The 27,510-nt window shown below is 39.6% G+C and overlaps 1 protein-coding gene across 26 annotated transcripts in view; it reads left to right on the plus strand.

Moving 5' to 3' along the window:
* PARD3 (par-3 family cell polarity regulator) overlaps positions 1-27,510 on the plus strand; it is a 454,313-nt gene that overhangs the window by 114,266 nt on the left and 312,537 nt on the right. The window lies entirely within an intron of this gene.

Consider the following 27,510-nt stretch of genomic DNA (forward strand, 5'->3'; position numbering starts at 1 on the left):
TCCTTTATTGTGAGTGTATGTGTGTGCCTTGTCATGACTAGAATGCTCTCATATAGTAAAGGCATGATTTAATTCTAATGCTGACTTCTGCAGTGGTTTTAATAAAGACAATTTCGACACTTTTCTGTGTATTGAAATCAGAAGGTAGGAATTTTTAATCATGATTTTTGTGAGTTCCTCTGGAAGGTGGGTGGTAGGTGGTACTGTGTCAGTGTTTGAGGAAGGAGGAGAAGGCTTGGTTAATGAGACATCAAGAAACACTTCGCAATAGGAAATTTTGTGTATAGAGACCGTGTTTTCTCTCTCTAGTTGAAGATTAGAAATCAAAGGAATCAGTATTTAAGGTGGAAAATTTTAAGGTCTTTAAAACATTTTGGAAAGGTTTAACAGATTTTAATGAATGGTTCCAGTGCAGAGATTGTATAACTAGAAGAAAGAATTATGATATTTAAATCTAGAGGATTTTATATTTTTAGGAAGAGAAATGCACTGTCTTGAGCACCCAAACCTTGTATTTGTGCTAGAGAACCTCCCATTATGTGCACTGTAATACCACCTATTTTCTTTTTCTCTAATGCATGTATTAGTTCACAAATGGAGCTTGTTTAAAATGCACTACTTTGGTGTCATCATCAGTCAGTATACAAGTCTGAAGTAGCTTGTGTATTGGTGATATTTGGGAGCTTTTGCTCTAATGAAAGCGGTGGTCTATGCCTCTGTGTAAAACACATACATCTTTTACTGCCAAAGAGAGTTATTAAATTAATTTCATTTTGTGACATTTTTACACATTGTTTTTTGAGAAAAAACAGTCTTTGTTTCTAAAACAATACATTGTTGCTGTTTTTTTTTTTTTCAATGTTATAGTGAATACCCTTATACCATGAAAAAGGAATAGTAAATTCTACATTTTCCTCTTGTATGCATTTTCATTATAAGGAGGATTTATGACTGGTAATACTATCCTGTGAGTTGAACCACTTGCTACAGAGCATGATTTCAGCACCTAAAGCAGTAGGAATGATTGGAATGCATGTTTTGCATTTTGATTTCCATCCTGTAATGTTGACCTTTAGTTTCTCTACTTTTTTGTCATGTTTGCCTTTCTTTATGCTTAACGGGGATGCTGCTTTTTCTTCATATTGATAGTTGTGTTCAGTAACTTCTGTCTTTGTTCACCAGGGGAGTTAAATGCTTTAAACCTTGATTAAATGCCATGTTAGATGTTGAATTATTGTTAGTAAACCCACTGTTCTGAAATCATGCTTAAATCTCAGTGTCTTCCATATATTCCTCTGCTACCATTGACTGTACTGGGTGTGCATTTCTGGTGCTGTTCAGACTGCTCCGATTGCACAGAGCAAAATGGAAAACATTGTGAAAAGAGGGAATATTGATTTTTCTTCTACTTAAGCAGTGGTTTTCCTAGTGACAGAGCTCAATTGTATTATACTGGTTATAAGACTATTTAACATATGCCTTTTTAGTGGAGTGATTCTGGCTAGTAATGTCCTGTATCTTCATTAAAGCAATATTGTGAGGGCAGTTGGATAGAACATACATTTGAAAATGTAAATGTCAAGCATATTGTACTAAGGCTTATCTGTTAAATATGGTGAGGTTACAGCCCGGATGAGGCTGCTGGGAGTAATAACAATTGTTCAGCCTTTTTCTTCTGTTGCTGTGTAATTAGATCATGGCGTTGCCCATTTGATAACTGCTGGAAAGTGCAAATTAGAGTAAGTTGGATGTGAGTGTAGGAACATGGTATTTAAATTTGTAATTACTGAGTTGGAGTATATGCTCCATGTGCGGTCAGCCTGCAGGCCTCTCGCAGGAGTGTTGTCAGAAAATTCCACTTAATGTTAAGAAAAATGCTGAGAGAGAAGGTGTATCTTTTGAATGGCAAAGACAGCTCAGTCACTTAAAGGAATTTAAAGCACTTTTTAAAACAGGTGAGGAGGTGGCAGTGTATAGTGCAGGAATGGTTTGCCTATATGTTGAGTTTGTGCTCCGTATATCCTTACTTTATATTTTGAGGTACCCAACATTGTGCTGTGTGGGCATGTGGGTCTGAGTGTGTGCAAAGGGAATCCCAGGGTCACTGGAGCGGTAATGACACCGTCACGGCCTGTTTGGGAAGCACTGTGTAGATGGAGTTAGGTGGGTCACAGTTTCTGTATTGATCTAAACCCATTGCAAATAAAAATAAAATGAAAATTAATGGTAGTAGGATATCATTAACCTTGTTTTTCTGTATTGATTTGTACAGTTACAAGCTCTAACATGCATTTTAGGTCATTTGCTTCCAGCTCTTTCCTTCCCTCCCTCCATCCCCAGGTCACCATCGGTACTACCAGTGCCAGGCACTATAAAACAAATGTACATAGAGGAACAGTCAGTGCTGTCAGCTGTAGCTATGCAATGCAGATGTGTTTCTGTATAGTAGGAAATACTTTAATAGTTTGGAAAGAATATTCTTTTTCAGTTTGTTTTGTATTTTGCATGTTTCTGTTTCCATTAAATAATGAGGGGGGTTCTGATTTTTAAAAACTGATCAGAACAGTGCTTCATGCTACATGTGCCATAGAGACAGTTTACAACTTCTTTCAGAAAAGTTTTCAGATTAGATAAGATGTAATGGTATGCCGTGCTATACCAGTATAGCATGAGTGTGCAATAGAAATAGCGTGCATCTTCCACAGTAGCATGGTTTTGTATTCCACTTGTTTTTTCCTGCCTTAGCGTAGACTATTTGAACAATTCTTAAACGTAGAATATGAAGAATCTCTTTGAAGTTAGGAGAAGAAAGCAACTTCTCTATAGTTGAGCAATCAAGATGAAAATGTGACATGCTTTGTTTGAGGGATAACTAAGTGGCTGTCCTGTTATCTCAGAGCTTCTGTGTTGTTTTGCAGGATGTGACCTTTCATGCTAAGGGTATCTGTAGCCGTGATTCTTTCTTAAAATAATGCATAGAGACTAGCGAAAAGAACAAAAAACAGAGGCTTCACCTTGTAAAGTTTGATGGTATTTACCTTCACGATAGCAATACTTGATTGACAGTGTTTGTGTATATGCCAGGGCTGCCAAATGCTGATGCCATTTCTCTTTTGGCTACCGCGCAGATTTGACACAGTTCGGACTTGTGAGGCTTTTGCTGATTTGGACTGGTGAAAGCTGTCGGTTGGGGGAACTTTGTTGAGTGATCAGGCGGTCTTGAGTGTAAACCTTCTGGTTTGGAAAAAGGTTAAGAAAACAAACAAAAGCCACCCCACCTTCATGAAGTTATTTGAGATCTTTGAAGAAGTTTCGTTCTTTGGGAAAACAAAAGAGCGTTTCCAAGCAGGTTAAAAAGAGGAACCAGCAAGACTGTCCTGTCTCAGCAAGATTAATTAAAGCCTTGGAATTTTTGAACTCTTCATGATCTTTTTAGAGTTCCTTTCCACACACCCACCCCCCCCCCCCCCCCCCCCCCAACTTAAGGGTTTTATGATCTTAGGTGTATTCTACATGTCCACATATGTTGGAAGTCTTTGCTTATTTTTTTGTACGAGTCATACTTTGTACAGACGAGTCTTTTTCTGAAGACTGAGTCATTATCAGATTTTGAACTGGCTGTTTGGTTCTGATAAGCTAATATCCCCACCAAAACTGAAGTCTGAAAGACATCTCCTGCAGCTTGATACCACTGGCAGCAGTCATGGTCTTTATTATCTGGAAGCTCCTTTAACAGTTACGCCTTGATAACTGAAGGCGAGGAATACTATTACCATAGTACTTGGTTAATTTTTTCCAACAAAAGCTTTTGGTTTTGTTGTAGTTGCCAATCCTGGCCAAACCCTTCTTAGCCACTGAGTTCATGTCCTGAGGACTCCAGCAGTCCACCGTGTCTGGGGAGAAGGGTGGTGCGTGGTCTGGAAGGTGGTGGGAAGGGTGTGGGTCCATATGTGTCCCTGTTGCTATGGGAGAGGAGAGGTGTAGGGCTGTGTATGGACAGCAGAGTTGCTCAATATGGTTTTTTTTTGATATATTTCTTCTCATCTGTAATTTTTATTTCTCCTGAGCATTACTGAGAATACTGGACGTGTATTTCCGAAAATATTACAATGTTTGTTGGGCCTTTAAATTACAGTAGTTTACTTTTAGTCTTAACGTTAATGAAATTTTCTCTCTAGGGAGATTTTGCATACTGACAGTAAAGAACTAGTAAAGCTGAAACTCACATCTCTGTTGATATATGGGGATTAACATCCTGTCTGGAAAAATTAGAAAACCATAATCTATTATAAAGAGCTCAAGGGATGTGATTTAGACTTAGCTATTCAAGAACATTCAGACTTAAGGTGGAGACAATGTTCAGGCCTATTATATTGCTTACAGAGGATGGCACTTAAAGTAAAAAATTGGTCTCAGTCCGTGAGCTGTTGGGCAGTATGCTTTCATGTTGGCATTGGCTCCCACCTATAAATATTCCTGTCTTGGCTGTATAGAGGATTTAACTGGGAGATTGTTGGTCATGGTTTGGTCGGTACTCAAGTGTGGAAATAAGCCAGTTTGAGCAAAACATAGAACACTTGTTAAGGCGAACTAGAAATGTGCCAAGCCTCGTGTCTGGTGGTGTTGGGAAGGCACTTGTTTAGCTGCCATTCACTGGTGATCTGGAGGAAAAATTACATGGAGAATGTTTCCAAGTCAGTATATGGTCTTCAGGAGATGCCAGTGTTAGGGAGTGTTGTACCTGTGCTTTTTCTCTGGTATTCATTTCGTAGTTATTTGAGCACATATTACTAGAAATAGCATTTTTTATTTTTCAGGCAGAGTGCTGGATTTGTGGATGACCATGTCCCACAGCCAGTCTTCATCTCTGTGGAACTCTTCTTGGGAGTGCGAGTGTCCAAACTGGTGCTGTGCTGCCTGCTCTTCGTTATCTGTAACGCAGGTTAACTGTGGTTTACGCACAAAACCGTCTTTGCATACATATGGCCAACAGAACAGTTTGTTTCTGAAAACCAGCGTAACTGTTACGGGTACTTGCTGATTCTGACCTAGGAAGTCTTGTTCAGGCCCAAATTAGAGTTTCTTTAGGCTTGTTTGTGCCTGTGACATCACTGATGCAGATTGTTGGCTTCGCTATAATGCCAACTATGAAACAGCATCTTGCTAAGAATTATTTTTGCACAGCTAATTATAACATTTTCAGTAAAAAAATATTGTATTCATTTTCAGTGTACTCTTCTTGAAAGTTTCACATCTGTTGAATTTCATTTTATAGACATATCAGCCTCAAAAGTAAATACTTTCTTAAATCGTATTAATGCAATTTCTGAATTTTTCTTTTGTTGTTTCCCCTGTTTATATGGTGTTTATAGTGTGATGATGATGATGTCAGGCAATTTTTCAACTATTTACAAACTTATGCTGGATGGGAAATCTGAAGAATTGTTTTGAAGACACGTGCTTTCTTCTGATTAATATGACCTAAGAAACATTATTTTTCCTCACAGATCTTAAAAGAGGCCTTATAAATTATTTGCCAAATACCGCTCTGTTAACCTTCTTAAAAGGTTCTTGGATTGAAATTAGCAGTGAATAAAATATATTGACTTGGAGATAATGATTGAAATGCTTTTGTACTTTTACAAATGTACTTTGTAGGTACCCTATGAAATTTGAATTCTGCAAGCACTGCAGGCAACTTGAAGATTGAAATGTTTTCACAGGATAAGAAATATGGGGACCAAATTTCTGACATGCCTGGGGTGCTGGTGATGGAGTTTTTGTTTGTCAAAATGTGGTTTTAGGAATGTGAAAGGTGATGTCCCCACTGAATAAAATGTAGGACTGGAACTGAAGAATCCAGGTTTCTGTGCTAGCTTTTACAGATTTCCAGAGTCACTTGCATGGGCTTTTAGTCTTAATAGCCCGTTACAGGCACTATCTTCCATCACAAAACATTGGGTTGCCTTGGAATGCTAAATAATATAATTTAGACATTTGTGTGGAGATGCAAACGTACTATCAAATAATTTTATATTAGAGCTTATCTTTCCGAGAGAATGGGTAGATAGAACAGATATCTTAGTGGCTTCTCAGTCTCTGCCTGGCTTTCTGTCAACAGCAATTCACAGCTGTGTCCTGTTGGTACTGGCATGAAGATGCACTAGAATGACAGCAGTTACAATTATTTAGGAGCAAAAATAATTGTATTTGAGATATCTTCATTTGTAAGTTGAGTTGCAATGAATGATTCTGCCAGGATTTGCCGTGTTACGTTATTAGCTGAAAATCAGTAGAAGACCAGGTAAAAGACTAGTAGACTAGACGGTTTGTTGTTATTGTTTTGTTAAAAAAGGTGGCAATGCAAAAACAGTTATAGAGTAACAGGGCTTTTCTATTCAAGCATTTTTTCTTGGTCTTTTAGAACATTTTCCCACTTTGATTGATTTGCAGAGACCTTAGCAGTGTTCTAGTGAAAACAGACCTCTTGGCAGTGAATTTACACACAGGAACACTGCTTGATTTTCTTAGTCCCTTTTTGCGGGCACATTCAGGAGCAGTTCACAGACTACCAGGTGGTCCACGGCTGGAAGTGACAGCCAATTGTTTTAAGCAGTTTTTCTTGGATACTTGAGTGTTTATGTAGCTTTACGAAACTCAACAATGTCTGAAATTTTGCTATGGAGAGAATGGGGTATGTGAAAGGGGAAAATAGGGTGTGATCTTAGTATGTTGTTATGAGATGATCAGCATACACACGTGTGACAAGTGCAAGGATTCAAAAAAGTGTTTGATCATTATAATATTGAAAAGGTCGTCATATAGCAGCGTGCAAACATGTAGCAAATCATGTGCTTATGCCAAGATGTATTGCTGCAGATTTCCAAGTACTAGATTTATTATTAGAGAAGGTGGACTTAGAATGAACTCTGAAAGATGCCTTGCGGGAGGAAGCCAAATACTTGAGAACTTTGCGAAGCGCAGGGGAAGGCAGTCTTCTGCCACACACACACAAAGTTCAAAGTCCTGTTCTCAAAGATGTTTGACTGTTTTATTTTGTACTTTATTGACAGAGAACATAGAATGGAATTTATTGATGGAAAAAACCCAAACAACTCTTTCATAAATTCACTGTGGCATTTTTAATGTGCCAATGTTTGACACTTGCATATTTTGTTTTCCTTGAATTTTTTGACTAAAAAGAGTAAATCTGGCTTTAGGATTTAATGTACCTAGTAGAGTGTCGGAAGTGTGTCATCCAAGTCCTATTTTCTCCTTTTTAGCATCTTAAAATAAAAATTATCATGTACGATTTACATAAAAGTGATACCAAATGGAGTAATTAAAGCTTTTTTTTTTTCTTTAAAAGAAAAAAGTATTCAATTTTTATTCCAGGAAAATGATCAGAGTCCAATAAGTAGCTGGTAGGGCGAGTCATACTGAAGGAGTGAGTAGAGGTATCACATTTAATTTTTATTTGTAGCATATTCTAAACTATTTCTTTCTCGACTACTCCTGAAGTCAGTGTTTACCAACCTGCACTGGCCAGTAGGCAAAAGCTCGGAGCGGTTAACAACCTGCAGCCCACATCATGCTGGGCTTGCCTTGTTGGCTTCAGTTTTAACTTCTTAACCTATAACTCTTGAGATCTTTTTGAAGGTCTCTTGAACAGTATGTTGCTACAAGCTGTGTCTTGGGAAGCAGAATGTGAATTACATGTTGTCATCTTGCATAGATTGAGGATAATTACATGCTACTTTCCTACAGATGTGGAAGTTCTCTGGATGCTTTCCATCTCCCTTGTACCCTATAGTATATTTGTTGTTTAGCAATTGTGGCTTTCAGCCTTTGTTTCTTAGCTCTCGACATATTTTTTTTCTTTGTAGAGAAACCAAAGAACCCTCAGTTTAATAAAAACATTTTCAATAATTGTACATTCTAATGCACTTCCTTTTATTGTGGTATTAATGATACATAACCCCTTCTGAATTTGTCAGTCCCAGTCAACCATAAAGATACACTGAGGAGCTGTGATTTTTTTAGCAGAATGTTTTGAAATACGAGCAAACTGAAAAATGACTGTTATTACAAATCATGCTTCTCTGCAGAATTGGCATAAACCCTACTTAAATCTAATATGTAAAATCGCATTGTGGATCATATGTGAACATTTCTAAATGGTATCCACATCTGTTGTGTTTTTCTGCTAGTGACATTTACTTCAGAAGTGCTTTTTTGTTGTTCATGTGCGCACTTTTAGTTTCAGTATGTGAGCGGGGTCAAATTATACTGCTCTGGGAGTCTTTTTTTCATCATTTATCTATGGTTTTTGGTGGATGAGTAAGTAACTCTATTAAAGCAGAGAATAACAGTTTAAAGTAAAGAGTGCAGTCCTTCTGTTAGGTGCCAGAGGAAGCCTATCCTTCTTATAAAAGGCACGTGCGGGGTGTATTGAGAGACTGCACTCATTCCATTGTTGAGCTGTTTTCTTTCCCAGCTCTGCTGTATTGGTGCAATGTGATGGGAAGCAAACCTGTGCTTCTGCCTCTTATACTAAACAGAAATACAACATGGACCTGGTTGGTGGGGGGTTTTTATTGCTGTAATATTCCTTTTACATCTTGGTCCATTAAAAGCAGTTGAGCATTAACCAGGCAGTGGTACATGCCAAGACTTTTGGCTTCTGCCGAGGATTTGGATGTTTTAAATCTTGCTTTGGAATTACTATAGTTCCATGTTTTCAGTAATCTTAGAACAACAGACTTACAGACTTGAGAGGAAAACCTTTTGTGTGGGTGACTGAAGCTATTGCTTGTGGAAGGCCCCCAGACATTATTGACTCCTGGAGCTCATGCTTGGTTTTGCACCAACACTGGAAAGTGTCTGGACCATTAACCGCCCCATCGTGGCATGTTGAAGCCACCTGCCCACCTATTGCAATCAGCCCTTGCTGTTAGGTGATGGGTTTGAAGGCAACTGGGCTTCTCCAGCTTGTCTCTCCCCATTGTACTTTGCGGCACAGGGACTTGTATGTGGTCTGGACAGTTGTGCTCATGTGCAGCCTGGTTGCTGCCACAGCTGTCATCACTGTACGAACCTGAGGTGAGGAGCAAGGGGTAACCCAGCAGTTGCAGGAGGCATCATAGTTTTTTGTTGAGGAAGATGAACATAATAGCCGCTCCCTGTGCTAATGCATCACTTCCGAAGGTCTATTTATAATGCAACTCATTAAAAATAAATTACACATTTATGTTAGTAGAAGACTGATGAGGGAAGGGTTGTTGTGTCCAGAAGCCTGTCTTTTCTCAGAATGTTTGAATTAGCCTATTAAGTATTTTACCTTTCTCTATAAACCTTGTTTCTTGAACTTTATATGAATTAAATACTCTCACACTGTAGAGCGTCTTTTCCCGGTTTCTTTGGTTTGTCAGGAAGCATTTGTATCAACTCTTTCGTTTCTCAGTGCAAAATCGATTTACTTTTAGGGGAAATCGGTTGGGCCAGATGTAAGCAAGTGGGAGAAAAGTTTAATTTGGTGAGCTTTGATGAATATTGTATTGCTGTTTATGGCCTCAAGCAAACATCATTCAACTTAATAAGTCTCATTCAAGTGTATCAAGTGAGTTGTGGTTCAGTTTCCTGTTTTGTTCTTTTAGAGACACACAGAGTGCAGTTCAATGTGTCAAATTACATCTAAATTTAGGGCACCACTCCTTGAATAAAAACTATTTTTTATGCCTTTGGAATTTCAAACATTTCACATTACATTTGTCCACATTTCTTTTGCTCCTGTGTCAAACCTGAGCAAATCCTGTGGCCTCCTGTGTCAAATCTGAGCAATAAAAAGCTTGACTACAGATGAAAGTTCATAATTTTTCTCCAAGTAAATGTAGCTGGTTTTATGTTTTATTACTTTAGGATTGAAATATGAAATTGTTCTGTATGGGGGGAGGCCCAGAAATTACATGCTCAAAATTGAGAGTTTCCAGCATATGAAATACACAATGCATCTGTTTTCGGTATTTTTTTTTCTTAGCTGAACAATTGTTTCCTACAAATTGAGCAGCCTTTGTTGTAAATTATAACCACCTCTTTATTTTTTATTTAGCCCTTCTCTATCCCTGGTCTCTCATTTCAAAGTGTTTCCTATAACAGAGAAACAAGCTCACCTACTGGCTTACGCATGTGATGGAAACTACTTTAACTTTTGCCATAAGGATATCTGTAACAAGTATTTATTTAGTGTCACACAAAACTGAAAAAAATCAGAATGGATGTTCTTGGTTTGGATGTCACTCCTTCCTGGTGTCACAGCTTCTACTACGTTGACAAAATCTGCAGCAGGACACATGTTGCTACTTGTGGGGCTGGAGTGAAGTGGGTTGCAGGGACTTGGATCTCAACGTGGAGGAAAAATACCAAGGTTGTGTTGTGGGTTGATAGTGTTAAAGATCCGTGCTCATTTGCCATGTCTAGAAGACGAGTAGTGACACGTAGAGTATTGAAAGCCTTCAAGTTCACAGTCTGCCACGTCTGTGTCTTGTGCTGGTACAGAGAGAGGCAGAGGAAAGAGAGAATACTATGGGTTTTTTTTGCAGGCTAGTACCTTAATGGGTAGGGAATGATTTGGGAAAATTGCAGGACAGAAGTAGATTATTGTTAAGATGTCACTCTCATGTTGCTCCACCTGTACTGAAAGTCTCATGCATCGCAGTAGTGGTGTTTGCGTTAAGCAGATACAGATTTCATTTGCTGCATGGCTTCCAGTGAGACACTTGTTTTTATGGAGACTACTCTACACTTCCAGCAAAGCTAATAGCATTATTTCACTACTGAACTTTCTTGTTTGTTTGTTTGTTTGCTTGCTTGCTTGTTTGTTTGTTTTTTAAGAGTTCAAGGGTCCTTTTCAATTCAGGTTTTCAAAACTGTTTAATATGTAGACTTCTATAGTCTAGTTTTGCATCTGTTCAACCCTCTATACAAGTTAGATGTTTCCTGGAAGGATAAGTACATTGTATTTAGGTCTCTGGCTGAAGACACTTGTCATTGTCTGAATTTTTTAAGGAAAATTTCCCTTAGCATTTCAGAAAGGAAGGAAGTGTGCAAGAAGTGTGTTACTCAGGAAAACCAAACTTACAGCTCAGGCAACCTTTCTTCCTCACCGGGAACATGTACACATTTGTGTCCTCCAAGATGAGCACTGAAGGAGACCCCTGCCTGGGGTTGGCCTCTCTGACACCTGCCTTTTGTCCCCCTGTGTCCTGGGAGCTGCAGAAAGGAGCTTTGGTTGCAAGGAGTGTATGATGCTATCGGTTCCTTCCTTGCAAACAGTTTCTCTTGTTGTTTTATGCTGCTGTTCTTGCTCTGGAATAGCCAGAAGTCTCTGTGGGGTGACCACGTTCTCACCTCTCCTGCAGCCTCCATGTGCTGTGGGAGCTGTGGAGCCTGGCAAGGTGTGAGCTCCACAGACATACAGCCTGGCATTCAAAAACCCCTTTAGTCTGTAAGGAAGTGCAGGGCAGTCTCCCTCCTGGTCTGCCAAAGGGCCGGAGTCTTTTGAGAAATGTAAACGGCATCATCTCTTGCAGAGCTTTCTGAAAGCTGAAGACTTTCTTGAAACCCACCTCTTAGATTTCAGGTGAGGAACTTTCTGGTGCTCATTAACTTTACCATCAGATTGAGTGCATTAATCCGTCCCTGTGCCGAAGGTGTGAGCAGGGCCTGAGGGAGCACCCAGGTTTGGGGACCTCCCAGTAGGTGTAGGTGCAGCTTGGTGTGGTGTGGGGATTGCTGTCTGCACAGAGGCTTCTCTTTAATACAAACCAATGACTGCTCTCATCCTCTGATATTTTTAATTAGATCTGCCTTTAAGTATAATATTTTTTGGTAGGAGGGACAAAAGAGGGTATTTTATTAGGTTACAGCATAAAAGTGCCATCTATCATGCTGCTCTGCTAAGATAGAATTATCAAATTTTTAATGTTCCTGTGTCTGGCCTGTCTTCTGAGACACACTGTAGTTTTATAGGCCCTGTTGTGTTGTCTTGGAGACTCCTTCTAGGTGGAGTAAGCATTCTTTGTAAATACAGTATAGATTTGAAACAAGTCAGTTTATTAATTGTACATTGGTATATGTGAGGTCACCCTGATTATAGTCTGGATGGGTAATGCCTTACTTGTCTTGCTCTTTCGCTTTTTCTTTGTAAGGTTGGGGAAATACATGACTTGTAACTGGTTGTGAAAACAGATTTTTCTGTCTTTGCACTCAGTTCTACCTTTGGATCCATTTTCCTTCAGTGTATGCATTCATGCAGTGGCACTCTGTGTAATTACCACTTTTTTGGGGGCTGGATGTTGCTTCTTCGGTTCTTAATCTGCCCCTTCTCTTCTCCCAAGAAGCCTGCGGTGGCAGAGGGTGGCACAGCCGTGAGCTGCCCGGCCCTGCCAGGAGCCTGTGACTTCACCTGGGGATATGAGGAGTCTGGAAAGAAATGTCCTCAGTTCCCCCCCTAGAGCTTTAAGACCCAACACTGTGTCATGTGATTTCTGAACAGTTGGAGAGGTAGGTGTGTAACATAGAAGCAAAACCAGCGTGTCTTATTGTCAAATCCGCTTAACTGATTCTTTCAAAAATATTTCTAGGAATCCTTGAGTAACATCTATGTTTCTTAAGGAACTAACTGCATTTTAAAAATTATTATAAATATGTAATTTCTAGGTAGTATTGGGGAAGCATTGTTAACATTGTTACTTATGAGCTTCTGAGATCCAGTTTACATTTCTTTAATTCAATTTGGATTTTCCTGACTTGGCTCATTAAAGTCCCTGAGAGAGACTTCCATCAAAATTAATTATATCGATGGTTGAATTGCTTAAGTAACTCGGAGAACTCAGTTTTGTGTATGTTGTAAGATGCTGTTTAGATAGTATGCTTATGTTTCATAAAATGAGACATTATAAACCCTATAGATTCTCATCCAAGATGGTTTTCCCAGAAGTAATGGCCTCTGACAAGGACCATGGATATTACTATTGTACATATACTTTATAATTGTCTTTTTGTAAATTTAGTTCTTGAGCATTGGAAACTAACAAAACTTGTAGATAATGTAATAAAAACCTAATAGTCACAAATGGGGTTCTGTGGAAAGGGTTACATTTTATCAAAATAGAAAAATAAAAACTTAATGGGACAGATAGTGATATTTCTCTTCACTGTGAAAGGACTATTCAGAAAAGCTAAATCAAGGTCTGCTTTTCCAATAGACTTAAAAATGTGTATATATAAAAAATAATATAGTTGTAGGTGTTAAGGGTTTTGCTGAATCTGTGCTTCAGCAATTTTTACTTCAATCTTGAGTGAGAATTTCAGTTTTCCAAGACTGCTGTTGTGGTGGGAAAAGAACCAATTTCTCTTTCTCTCTTGCATTTTTTTTTTTTTTTTTGTTTCAATGCCCTTGGTTACTTTTAGAGCATATTCTTGTACATTTTTCACTTAAAATCACCATAAAGCCACAAATTTGGGGTTTGAGATTCTCATTTGATTCCTATCTGTCCCATCTCCTTTTTGTGGCAATGCAGAGATATAAAAATAGCAATGGTAGTAATATATATGATGAAGTACCTGGTTTGAAAGGCATGGTGCAATTACAATTCCAGAACTTCTGGGTTTTATAGAAAGACTCCTAATCATGTAATAGAAAGTAAACATATAAACCTTATTTGCAAAGTACTTTGATATATTTAAAAAGGTTTTAAAATCTTATTTAGTTTTTTTCCCAGAAAGGAGTATAAATACAACATAATATGATTTACCATAATGAAAAACAGAATCACTTAGAAAACAGAACATAACAGTGTTGTGCTCCTGCTGTTTTATTTTTACTCTAAAAAGTTAAGAGCTGAAAAACTATTTATCACTTTGCAGATCAGGAGAAAATGCTTGATCCTACCATTGTGTGACTGCAGAACTTACATTCTCACAGGAGGAGGTGCCTCCGTTCCTCCTAACGTGCCTTGAAGAGCAGAGAAGCCCATCAAAGTTCAGAGCAGCTCTTTATTATTTTTGTCAGTGTTCCCATTGTGCACTGAGACTCCTCAGAAAGGCCAAGAGACTTTTTGGGGAAGGGGGGCAGTGAATGCATTGCAAGCGACCTGCGTTCTGGGAGGAAACAAATCGCTGAAAGAAACCTAGAATTTGTCTGCATTACAAGAAAATGAGGTTGGATATGAATTCTCTTGCATCGTTACAGAACCCAAACTGCCTACATTAAAATGTGAATATTGTGAACTTGTAAGAAGTTCCTTCTAATGACTCTTGCACCTGGCTGATAATACCAGTTCTCACGCTGTCAGAAGCTGCTATCCAGGATTCTTTCAGAGTTTCTGTAACCCAGACAGGGCAGCAATGCACCTTTAAACATTACTTCATTGGTATAAATAATTAGTCTTTAAATTTGAAAATAAATACAGTGAAGCCTTGAGAACTAAACAGGGCTCTTAAGGTTATTCCTGACGTTATCACACATGCTACATGTCCAGGCTCATTTGTAACATATTTTAAGGTTTGTATAGATCAGCTTGATATAAATCGTTGCAGAAAAGACAGAGAAAATCTTGTTAGGTTTGTAGTTCAGCAGTTTTGCTTTAAAACACACTGTCTGAAAAGAACGGATCTGATCAGGTTTGAACAAATGGCATAAATAGCGCTAAACCCAAGAGGCTGGATTTAGATAATTTTCAAAATATTTGTACAAAATATTTGTATTATAAATGTATATTTAATTTTGGTATAAAGTCTAAACACAAAGATAGTGTGTGTTGTCTGTGATGCCCTTGAGCTGCAAATCACTAGAGAATGGAGATAAGGAAGTATTTTTACCCAGGTTTTTTTGGTATCTGCTGTTGAAGGTTGTTAGAGGCAGAATACTGGGATGTGTGGAATGCTGGGATGGATGGAGCCCGTACAGCTGTGTGTTTTGGTGGGTGTCTTTATTTCTTTTGTGGGGAGTGGTGCATTTTTAATTTTTATTTACTTAGTAAATGCCTGGTTTTCTAGAAACATTCGAGAATTGCTTTTCCACATGGACCTGTGCCTTTAATGTAAGTAGAAGGCATCAATGGACTTATCTGCTCAAATGTCAAACCAGCCTGCTGAATGCTGTTGCACAGTTAATTTGTTTTAATGACATTTTTATGTGCATGCTATCTAGGGATGTGATTTCATCATCAAGCCGTATTGGTCCCTCTGGATGACTTTAGAAAAGAAAAGATGCTCAGAGAAACCCTTTGGAGACACCCGTAATTTTGTCAGTGATGGGGCTGCCTGGCATGGGGCCCGGGGAGCCGCTGACAGTGAGACCGGCCCCACACCGTACTGGGGGCTCTCCACCTCTGAAGTAAGAAGAATTACAATTTTCAATGCAATTCTTCTCCCACTCGTGGTTTGGAAGAGATGAGGTCTCACTGATCTTCAGTTTCTACCTTTTACCACCGCTTGAGTGCGCAGGAAAAAAATATTTCCCTTTTCTTCACTGTTGCACTGTGGTTTTATATCTTCCAGTTCTTATGTAGTGTAGATCATTCCATCTAATTATAAGTGAACTTAGTTAAAATAGGCAAGTTTAGTATATGAACCTGTCAGCTATGGTGTTTTTTGTTATTGTTGGCTTTTTCTTTCTAACTGCAGCAGGAACGAGATTTGCAAGATGACTGCTTTTGTATAGTGCTTCTGGCTTTATCTGTCATATCACAAGTCTTACTTGCTGTGAATTTACTGCGCACTGAAATGACATTACCTGGTTGATTTAGTATGTATAATTTAAGATATAAAAATCAAGGTAATATTATAAAGTTTTTTCGAAGGAAAAAATAATTTCTCACTCATCAGTATTTTGATTAAAAAAATAATATCCTACATCTTCTTAATGGAATAGTTAAGATATTTCAACACAGAAAAAACCACCAGCAACTCAAACCTAATTCAATAACCAAAGAGGATAAAATAATTTTCCCACAAAAGCGTAGAAAAGTAGGGAAAATATTTTCCCTTCCTTTTTCCATTTCTAGCTTGTCTTTTGAATGTCAGGCTAATAACTTCTTGCCATGTTCAGAATATTTCATTTGAGTTCTGACAATAATAACGGTGTTTTATTTGGCTGTCAGGGGCCCTGTAAGATGGACAGATAATGTGTTCATTCTCTGTCCAGTGAGAAAAGAATACATTAACTGTGTAAAATGACATGAAAAGAATGAGAGCTAGTTAAGTTGATTTTAGGGAAAATAAAAGCAATATATTTATTTGCAGTGGCAAATTGCAAGTTGTTGGTTAGATGGGTACTGGTAATTCCCTGTGGACTCGTATAAAACAAACGAAAGCAAACACAACCATTTATTTTTGTGAACACAGACGTCCACTTGTGCTCGAGATGCCGTCACTTGAGGCGCTTTCTTTTCTCCTGCACTTTGAGAGGTCTGAACCTTTCGCCATCTCTGTTGTAGGAGATTTAAACTCTAATGAAAAGTCCGTAGTGAACTACAGCCTCAAACAGGGAAATACACTTTCTGGGACATCTGGCGTAGAAAAACTGGCTGATTCAAGCCCAACGTGGTGTGTAACAAGTGGTAACTGCGTAGGCATCCTAAGGCTGTTTAGTGTGCTGCAAACTCTGAGAGCCTGACTGGGGGATGCGGAATAATTCATCTTGAGACTCCAGGAGGATCTGGCATATGTGCGGAGGCGTGCAGAGACTCGAGCAGTTACGTTTCAAGGGATGTGGCTGACTCTCCATCGTGGGCACAGCACCGTAGCAGTAAGGCAGACGTGTCCTTCTCAGCACTCGCTGGGTTGTGGCACATGGGGAATGCAGTCTGTGCTTGCTTACTCTAACTTTTCTCTAGTTTTCTCATTGTCCAGTTGCAGAATGTCAGAATATGTCCCTGCTTTCTTGCCTGGTGGCAACGGCATGGGAAAAGGAATTGCTGTCTGTTTATGTTGCTTTGCTTCTTGTACTCTCAGTTGCCTGAACGCCTTCTCCACCTCAGTCACCTAATGCCTCTGATACTTTTGACTATAAGACTTTAATGGAAAATAGCCCGTGCATGGGATTTCCAGCTGCTTGTAAAAGTTTGTATCTCACAAGAACAAAGTAGACAGATCATTAATAATGTATGGACAGATCTGGATTCCTAAATCTGAACAGCAACCTGCTTTTGCAGCCCCTTATGTTTCCCAAAGGCCTGTGGTGGCAGCTCTGCCCTAGTTAAGATAAGAAATTTTCTCCTGGTTATCAGAGCATGACGGGGATACTGAGTGGGATTATTCACTGAGGAGGGTAGAGTTATACTTGGCTGCATTACTAGGTTGTGTCTAAAATGACCTGCAAACGAGAAGTGGGCTGCGTTCCTTGCAAATGCCCGGGAGCCACAGTTTCAGCCAAGAGTAGCACGGGGCTCAATGGCTAAAAATCAAATCATCAATTTATTCTCTGCCTGGGGACAATTTCAGGGAAACTGGGGCAGGCAACCCCTTATTATTTTTAGCTTTTGTCTGGACTGTGTATCATTGCCAAGGATTAGTACCTCTGTGGGTCACGCTGGGACCTGCAGGCAGTCAGTGATTACGTTACACGTGCCATGTGTGTGATTTTGGTGATTGTGAGTACTTTTAACAGGAATTTTTCCTAACTTCCTTTCTGTGTTTTAATTAAAGTGATGCTGTAGCTTTCCACATAGTCTTCTGTCTGACACCAATAAACACTTGACTGATCACCTGTGTGACTAATGCCAAAGGACAGTTGTCAAGATAATCTAAGATCTTTTCGTGTATGCTAGAGGAAAGATGTCCAGCCATCCAAATTTTCGTCTGTAGCCCATCCATTTTTTACTTGAGCACAGTCAACTCTCGTTAGATTGCCGAGTTAAAGATGTGAAAATGACCCATCTTGTCATTTTGATGCCATTTGAACTACTTCTTCAAAATAAAGATCAAATAATAGAATGCATGGTGTTACAACCTTTGTTTCTTGCATTCAGTTTAGCTTTAAAACATTAGCCTTGGTCTGAAAAAAACCTCATGGACACTGTATTAACAGTCACATTAGTCTCATTAATTGCATTTTTGTAGCCTTTTAGTCAATTGTCCCTAGAGTTAGACATACAGCATATAGTGTTACTGTAGTTGTTCCTCTTTGAACGTATGTTCTGTAGATTTAATGTGTCTTATATGTTGTAAGTGATATTTGATGGAATTCTCATATTTGTTAACATCTAGTAGTTTATTAATTAGACATACAGCTTTTTAGTAGAATTTTACAATTTTCTTTATTTTTTATCTGCTCCTCTCCATTTCTCAAGTACCTCTGCAGCTGAGTTACACAGATGGGTACTTACATTGCCTAATTCTAGACATCTGATTTGTGCTAAAGCTAAGCAGCTATCCTGCTGTCTGCACAGGTAGTGGAACACAGCTTCACCCTCCAGAGAATCGTTCAGTGCGGGGCACACTGTGTTCTCCTGCCACTATGCAGAGACTGTCTTCTCAAAACAAGAATCTAAGATTGATGTCTGAAGTTAAGCAATGCTTCTCCAGGAAAAAAATCGTATGGAAATTGTCATTTTTTTTTTTATCGTTCAATCTTAAGGTCAATTTGCAAAGTTAAGTCTGCTGCATGACAGGATCTAAACGGAATGAACTGAGTGAGTAGAAGACTCTGGTGCACAGGTTGTAGGAAGTACGTCTGGCATCTGAAGAGGTGCCAAGCAATTTAGGACTTGATGCTCCTTGCTGGCTAACTGTTCTGCTAGTTCACAAAGTCCCAGACTTTGAGGTATCAGAAAAACATCTTACAGAGTATATGTGAAATGCTACTACTTTAGGTTTAGCTGGCATTGCTAACTGGGTTCTGGCAGCAGTGACTGATGTGTCTTAGTGAAGCAATATAGCCTGAATGTAGTCACAACTTGTATCTTTAAAGCGTATGAAACCTTTTAGTTTGTAAGCACTGTTAGTCAGTTCCTATTGCAGGTAAACGACTTTATACAGAAAGTAAAATTTTATGCATAGTCTCTATTTTCTTATTGGATGAATCAGACGTCGACAAAGAGATACGAGTGGGAGGTTACCAGGGACCTCCATTTACGAACAGTAGCCTTCAGTCACATATCCTACAGGCAGCCCTCCTCTTTTTTTCCTCTTGCGGTGCCCCTGCATGTGCTGCTGGAATTGGCAAACAAATGACTGCACAGTGAAATGTGTGTCTGTTGCCCTTCCCCTGGGCAGTCAGGAGGCTCCTGCCTCACTGAGAAGCCCAAGCCAACAGCCATGGCCAACTGGCATGCATGCTCTGAGCCCAGGGAGCCACCCGGCAGGCTCTGCACTGCCCTCAGGTCCATATCACACAGTCCTTCTCCTGGAGAGTTGCCCCATGCCGAGCTTCAGTGGTTATGGTGAGGATGTTACAGTTCTAGATTTTTAGCCAACCAATGTCCATGTTTTCCAGAGCAGAGCAGACGGATAATACAAAGACCTGAAATCTTTAATTTCAAGTTGGATCATTGGTCTTAGATTATTTTATTACCAAAGGGGACACAAAATGAGTGATGATCCAAGCTTTCCAAAGTTGGTCATTTAGGGATTAGAGGATGGAGGAAGCAGAAGTGTCTCTTCAGGTTCTACCACCAGGCGCCTTTTGCCAGCACTGGGAGTTGTATTTGTTTCTTTGTCTGACTGTGCTCTGCAGGTGAACCTTGCAAGAGGAATTGAGAAAACTGTCAGCTGTCAGCTCTCTATGAGGTCGGTTCAAGCTATTTCTACCTGACACGCTTGCATGTAGGATATACTAGACTGTTAATGAATCAATTAAAAGCCAAAAACCTTTCTTAGTTTGATGTTGTAAAGTAAAAAATTTGGGCTGAATGTGTTTTTCTGATAATAATTAATTACAGCTGAGTGCTTTAGTTGAACAGGTTTTTTTTATGATCTCTGATTTTTGAATTGTAGAATGTATGAGAATCTTATACTGAAGTGTTTTACTTCTGCTGTATTTATTTCAAAATTTTGTTGAAAAAGTCATCAGTGTGGGCAAGTGCTTTTTAAAATTATTTTTTAAATTGGATTCTAATAGTTTTGTAGGCACCATTTTTTGGGTGGTTTTGGATTCTTATATTACTGGATTTCTGGGATCAAAGTGAACATGGTGAAGAGGGAAGCATGCTGTTAACTATCCTTAACTATTTTGTCTCTCTCAGTATAGTTTTATTTCACAGAATTTAGAAAGTGTACTAAAATAGCATTGGAATTGTATCTGAACATGAAAGCTCAAATTCAGGGCTTTTTCATAGGAAATGTCTGCTGGAAGGTGAATGGAAAAGTACTTTGGTTTTAAGTGGAATTTATAAGGATGAGCAAAGTGCAAATTAGATTCCAGTATACTTCCAATGCGACATTTAGAGCAGCCTATATGGAACTGTTTACTTCTTTTGCTCATAGGCCTCCAGAGTTATTTTTGCTTTGTTTCGGAAGGGCTTGGTGACTGATCCAAGCTGTTCTGTGCTTTCAAAAGACAAGCACACTTTGCATTTCGTCACCCACCATTCCCTGTGTTTTTCCACTTCTGTGCAAACAGCTGAAGGGGCAGCTCCTCATGCAAACCCTGTGTGTCCATCTGTCCTGGGCATGTACCAGGGTCCCATGACCTGCTTTGGGAAGCATTGAGCCCGTGTTGCACTGAGGTGTGTTGTGTGCTGTATTCTTGCTCAGAAAAGCAATGCAAAACACCAAATGGAGTTCTCCTCTTGAGCACCTGGTGCTTCAGCTCTGCAGTGATTCACACCAGGGCCACACTTTCTTCTCCAAGTTACGAGTTGCTTCGTCTGCTGCTCCCCAAGGAGATACTCAGGGAAGTCCCTTTACTGAGCCTTGAGTTTTAGGGATGGGAGAGAAGTGGGACTAGCACATAAACAGCCCCAAGGGGACCCCAAGTTTGCTTGTGGAAGGGGGTGTTGGAAAAACAAAGTGAAGATGCTCAGTTGTTTTCTCAGAGGATACTTCATATACAAAAACCTTGATGGGGTCTGACGGGGCATCTTCATTATGCAATTTGCTAAATTAGAACTGGAGGAATATAGCTGATAACAGACCCCAAAAAAACTCATAAATTAAGCTTCCTTCATGCAAAACAATGGATGAAGAGCAAACAGAAATGCATATAAAGATTGCCACTTTTTTTTGCCCCCCCTCCTATCTCACCATTACTTGTGAATGTGAAGGAATGGCTCAGACAGTCCAGGCAGCATTTGCCTTCTGATAGTGTTATTTATCTATTGCGGGGGCCAAAACAGTCCTCAAAAACACCCAGTGCCACCCCCCTTCTACTTTTCCACCTCAGAAATATCTGTACCAAAACATCCAAAATCGGATACTTAGTGGGAATAAGAAGTGAGTCTGTCTTTGGAGCGCAGTGAAATAGTGCTTTGGTCGGTTTTGATTTCTTGTCAAGTTCTAGTAGCATTTCTGCTTTCATTACCATAGTATTAGACGTATGTTTGTGGAAAAGCCTGGTATTTTAAGCCTTTTTTCCTTCTCTACACATGGAGTTTTTATTGTATTTTGTTATCGAGGTCAGTTTTGTCAGACAGCGTGTGGGTGGCAGCGAGCGTGGGCGGATGGGGCTGGGGGAGGCGCAGCCCCGCTTCTCTCCACCTGATGGTTTCTCTTTGCACGCTGCCGCTCGCCTCTGCCAGGCCGAAGGGGTGTTTGCTCTGACATCTGTCAGGAACTGCAGTTTGTTCTGTGTGATTTCGGAGGGAATTCAGTCAAATCACAGTCTGGACTGAGCTTCGACACCCATGGCCACATGGTGCCATTTGCTGGGGCAAACACCTGTGTGTGTCCTGGGGCGAGCACAGCAGCGGGACAGATTTACGTTTATTGTTAGCGTTTTTAGGCAGTTGCAGAAGCCCATCTTTGAGGAATAATCTCATTTTCTTCTGCATTAGTTATTCTGGAATTATGTATTAAATGGCCCTATTACATATTTGAAACTTAAGGATTTATTATTTGGAGTTTTAAGGGACTTAGCATAGGATTTGAACTTCAAATACTCTTAGCGGCATTTGAAATTTTGATTTAGATCAGCTTAAGGACAAAATGCTTTATCAGTGATCTGTAAATTGCATTAGCTACAACTCAAAACACTGAAAAACTTCCTTTTCAGCCATTTGCCAATTCTCATAAGGAATTTTGTATTATGAAATTGCTCAGTCTTCAGTTAACACCATACAGTAGCAGTCCAGTGCTTTCAAACGTGTGCCCAAAGCTAGGCCTAAGCTAAGCCTGTTTGAGCGCCCTGGGGGGGTTTCTGTTTTAATGGGAGATGTTGCAGCCATTCTCTGTGTCTGAAACTTGAGTCGCTTTTAATGAGCCTGATCTTTACACCAGACAAGTCAACAGTGTTTGACATTGTAGACAGCAAGGAGAATGTGTAATGAAATGAGAGTTCATTTCCTCAAATTAATCCTTTTTTTTTTTTTTTTTACACTTACACACTTCAAACTGTGTATCTGGAGCTAGTTAGCACCAGTGTTTTCCAGAGAAAGATGAGTGGTATTTTACTCCTGCGTGCAATGCCCCAGTACATACAAAAAGGTGAATTTTGGATTATTAGAGCTGTCAGTGATGGATGGAAGAGGAAAAAATGGAGAAAAATGACCTTTCTTTTGTCATCCACCCTCCTCACTGAGGGTGCAGCCTGTGCCGGGGCGCAGGGGGCAGTCAGCCAGCACGGCTGCCCACCGCCCGCCAAGGAGGAGGATGGTCCACGCGCTGCAGGTTTGTAAACCAGCGGTGCTGGAGTTCCACGATGAGGAGGCTTCTCCTTCCTTTCCCCGGCTCTGGCAGCCCACTATTGCGCTATTTTTCTTGCTCCCCCGCTCCCTCAGACATGTGCACGTTGCTTCTCTCCTGCTCTGTCACTGCCTGCTTTGCATTTTTATGTTATATCCCATTTTGCCCTATGTTCTCCCCTTGACGTTTGAGGTTCCCATCTCAGGAATTCCTGCCAAGTTCTGATCTCAGCATCTGTTCCAAACATTATCCAGATGCTCTAATTTTGGGGCCTTTAAAGACTTGACTTTTCTGATCCTGTGTTTTCTGAAGCCCAAGTAACCTGAAGCACAGATATGATTGTGAAAGTGTTAATCTAATTGTTAAACAATAGTAAAGTCATTCTGGAAATGACACTTTTGACTACAAGAGTTTTTGTAATAGCTGGTATGTGCCGAATGTAAATGAATTCATTCTGCCTGGGATAAAGTCACTTTTGTGTAGCTGTGGCTAGATGGAGCTGTCAGAATGCGTAAGGCAGTTTGATTTATGTGCAAGGGCTACACGCGTTAGGCTTTCCTGGTACGCGCTATTCATTTTAGCTGCTTACGGGGTTCAGTGTGGATGCCCTTTTACTGTTTTAGCATGGACAGTATAATGTTTGGTAATTATTTTGGAAACTAGAGAAATCAGTTGGGATCCAACAATTAGGCACAGAGGCTGTGAAATAAGGTTTGCTTTTAGTGGGGGGCAAGATCATCTTAAAGCAAGGATGTTTGAAAAACTAATTAATGCATAAATGTTTTTGATTAAATGTGTGTTTCTCTGTATGTATGTGGGCAGAGTTGTTTCAGTAAGTGAATGGTGTCCAGTGAGGCAGGTAATTTAAAAGTGATCTTTACATCGGAAAAGGTGACCCCTAATGAAAACAAAAACTATTCTCTTTAGGAACTGTGCTCCCTCTGATTTTCAGTCTTTGCCTTTTAATATTAATTGCTAGGTTGTTTTAATTAAAAACAGATCTTGGAGGTATTATCTGCTTCCTCTGTTTAGTCCTTTTAAATGTTAATCACTCTTGACAGCATAATTTACCCAGCTACCTGTGCTAGCCTTATGCAATGCAGCTGCTTTGTGTGGCACCAAACTACAAACTGCACCCCAAACAGGCTTTCCAAACCTTCAAACAATTGTAAAGATTAAGTCTGGCAGGAGAAAAACAAAGAAAGAACAATTAAATGAAGACTTAATGAGACAGTGAGTCAGAAAAGCTATTTCAAGATGGCTGGAGCTTCCCCAGAAATGATTGTTATGCTGGAAGCAGAAGGTAAGAGGTGAGGCTGGAGGCAGTTTTGGAGCCTGCAGAGAGTTTCCATCAGGCACAATTATGAAGTGTATGTAGAAAAACACTTAAACAGAGAGACTAGAGAAGAAAAATCTGCCCCCCAACTTTAAAAAAACCCCAACCACCTTAACCCCTCCAGTTGCACTAGGACCCTCCATGGTCTTATATTGTCCCCTGTCACCTTCCCACCCTTGGGACCAGCTGTTTTCCCCTTCCCTCCAGAGCTGGCCATGCAAAGCAAAGCAAGCGTCCTCAAGCTGCCTTCAGCTGTGCCTGTGATTATGTTTTGCTTCAAATATTTTTAAGCTGGAAATATTTTAAAGCAAAATAGTGGTTTTTTTTTCATAGTCACAAATAGGCAGAGAATCACCAAATCTTACTCAAATGGCTGTTAACTTAATGAAAAATCTAACTATGCCATACGCGTAGAAGCAGAGCGAGCGTTCCTTTGATTTTCTTTGATTGTATTTTTCTATATAATTTACCAAGAAATGAAATTCAGCAACAAAGTCTTCCCAAACACGTGCTGATTTTCAAGGACTTAGATAGCCATGCCTCTCCCATCTATTGAAAAAGAAAAGCAACTATTCTTTGTGCTGGGCTCTCAGAGACTTCAATTTTTCTATATTTTTAAGGTTGTTTGAAAGGCAATGTTGAGTAATGAACGATTTGAGGGATTTTTGAATATATTATAATAAAAATTAAGGGGAACTATAAATGAGTCTGAACACCATTAGTTCAGTGAGCACTACTCAGAATTATTTATATGTTTATAGGTTTAAAATAAATAATCTCTTGTTGCACAAGTCAAATTGCTTGTTTTGTGTAATGTTTCTGAATGGAGCCTTTGGTAATCAGATTTCACACACGCTTTAACCTTGTGCAAAATTTAATGAAAAATAGAGTTACTACTGAATATACTGTTTTGCCAGCTCAACAAAAGATGTTAAGTTCTGCATATTTTTGCATAATAAAGATGAGTGTTGACAGTGTAATGATCCTTTTGGCACAGATAAAATCATGAGTGATTTTAATAACCTTACAACAATATTTGAATTCACTATGAAATATAATATAGACACTTCAGAGACAGGCCTGCTGCCCTCGTATGGACTGCCAGCTACTTCATAACCTTAATTTTTCTAGGAGAGAGAAGAGGAGAAACAAAGAGACCAGATCAGCCCAGAGTAGATGGGGAGGAATTAGGGTTCTCCAGAATGGAAGGGTGCAGTCCTTGTCCACAGGTTCAGCTGATGGGTTTTGGCTGGGAGACATTTGTGTTATGTGGTGGAAAATGCCTGCATGGGTATGGAGTGAAGTCAAGGTAAAATACAGGAATAAGAATATAAGAAGTTTGCTACCTTGAAATGATGGTGCATACAAATGTCATTTCTCTTTTGAGTGTCTCTTTTTAAAAAAGGTTTTTTGGCTTCATCTAGGTGATGTTGGTGCATTGGTGCCAGGTTTTGCAGTGATTTAGGGAATTCATTTTCAAAATGAGTTCTGAAAGTAAGACCGGAGTCTGTTGAGGCTTTTGTAGTAAATTACTTAGGAGTAGCATTCCATCAAAAGTCCCAGTTTATGATCCTGTCTCTTTGTTTATAATGCTTGATTGCAGATTTGAAAAGTCACCAGGCAGCTTTTAAAAGCAGAATTTTGGCATCTGATTTCTATGATTTTATGGGGAGAAAACAAGTGAGATGCCTTTCTGCAACCTTATCTGCCAAATTAGTGCTGAAAATGTGGCTTCAGACTGTTTTGAAAATTGTTCCAGCAAAAGTCCCTGGGGCTTTGTTACTATGTCCTTTAACTTGGGATTTTGGGGCAAATAAACACAGGCCCTGTCTCCTGCCAGGCTGGGGTGGATGGGAGATGGGTGTCCAGCTGCATGTGGATGCACCACAGAGACCCCTGCAATCCTCTTGGTTGTAGAAAACCTACAAGTGTTTAGGAAGAACTGTAGCATGCCAGTTTGGGGATTCTCTCCCATCGTAGGCTATCAAATGTTATCTAATGGGTATCTTTTGGTTAAGACCAGAGCTCCTGGTCTGGCACAGGTTCAGGTAACGAATCTGGTGAGCCCTGTGCCCGGGGGTTGCTGCAGGAGGGGACACCCTCACAGATCTCCCGGTACGTGTCTGTTGCCAGCAGCTCGGTGCTGGTGGGCTGCTACCTGCTATTCCTCATTTCGGAAGGATAGTCCTAATGGACTGTAGGTTGCATTGTTTTCACCATTGTTACATTTTAAAATAATATAAAATGTTAGTCACAAGAAAACAATCACTCGTTTGCATTTAAGATATTTTTGAGCATTATCTAAAGAAGGGGAGGCATGAATTCTTGCCTAATGTGCTGATTATTTTTGTCATTATGCGCAAAATGAAGAATATTGTTATTGTTGTTTTAAAATGCCAGGGGTAAATGTCTATCTCCTTGACGTTTTTTAATACCAGATAATGAAGTTAGTTAAAAAAACATCCCTATCTCGTTGTTTTTAAGACCTCTGAAAAGTTTATTTGGAGGAAAAATGGAAGTGCTATACAAAAGGCAAAAGGTACACAGAGTTTTTACCTTTTAAACAGACCTTGACATTGATTTAAAATAAGCTTAATTTAATAGGTATTGTATTGCACACCAAAGATAATTTAGGCTAATGTCAAGGACAAGTGTTATCTATTCCTTTGTTGTAGTGAGGTATTGAAATAATGAGTGGAACAGAAGGGAATCAGAAAATGTTTGAAGTTTTTCATCTGTGTCTCTAGATGGGTATTTTTAATCACATTCTCCTGGCTTTTGCATGCAAATTACACTGAACAGCACACACTATATAAAATGAAGAGCTGTATTTTACAAAATCTATTTTCTTGAAGTTTAATAAGCTTGCAAAGATTGGCCTATGCTTTAACTAACTAGGTACCTTTTTGTACTGCAGCTGAAATTAAAATCTTAGATTTTAAATGCTATGGTTTGATCCTGAAACAGAGGAATGGAAAGCCTGGTCTTTTTGAAAGTTTCTGAAACCTTTTTCTTGATAACTCAAGGGCTGCAGCTCCCAATGACAGATGAGACAACTGTTAAGATTTAATACATCTTTATTTCAGCAGTATATCTTGCTGTGTGACACCAGCCTCTCTAATAACCCCAGTGTCTGGATTACTTACTGCAGAGCATCCCTGCTTAACTGCTGGCCTCTCTGGCAGGAATCAAACATTGAGCTCCTGGATGGTCCATGGTGTTGACTCGGAAATCTGCCGACCTGCAGAGTCTTCCCATACTCAGGAGCTCAGCTGCATGGAGAACAATCAGGGTGTCTTTTTGAGCCTTGTCTTCTTGGAAGAGGAGGCAGA

This window comes from Columba livia, chromosome 2 (assembly GCF_036013475.1).
Source record: "Columba livia isolate bColLiv1 breed racing homer chromosome 2, bColLiv1.pat.W.v2, whole genome shotgun sequence".
NCBI lineage: Eukaryota > Metazoa > Chordata > Aves > Columbiformes > Columbidae > Columba > Columba livia.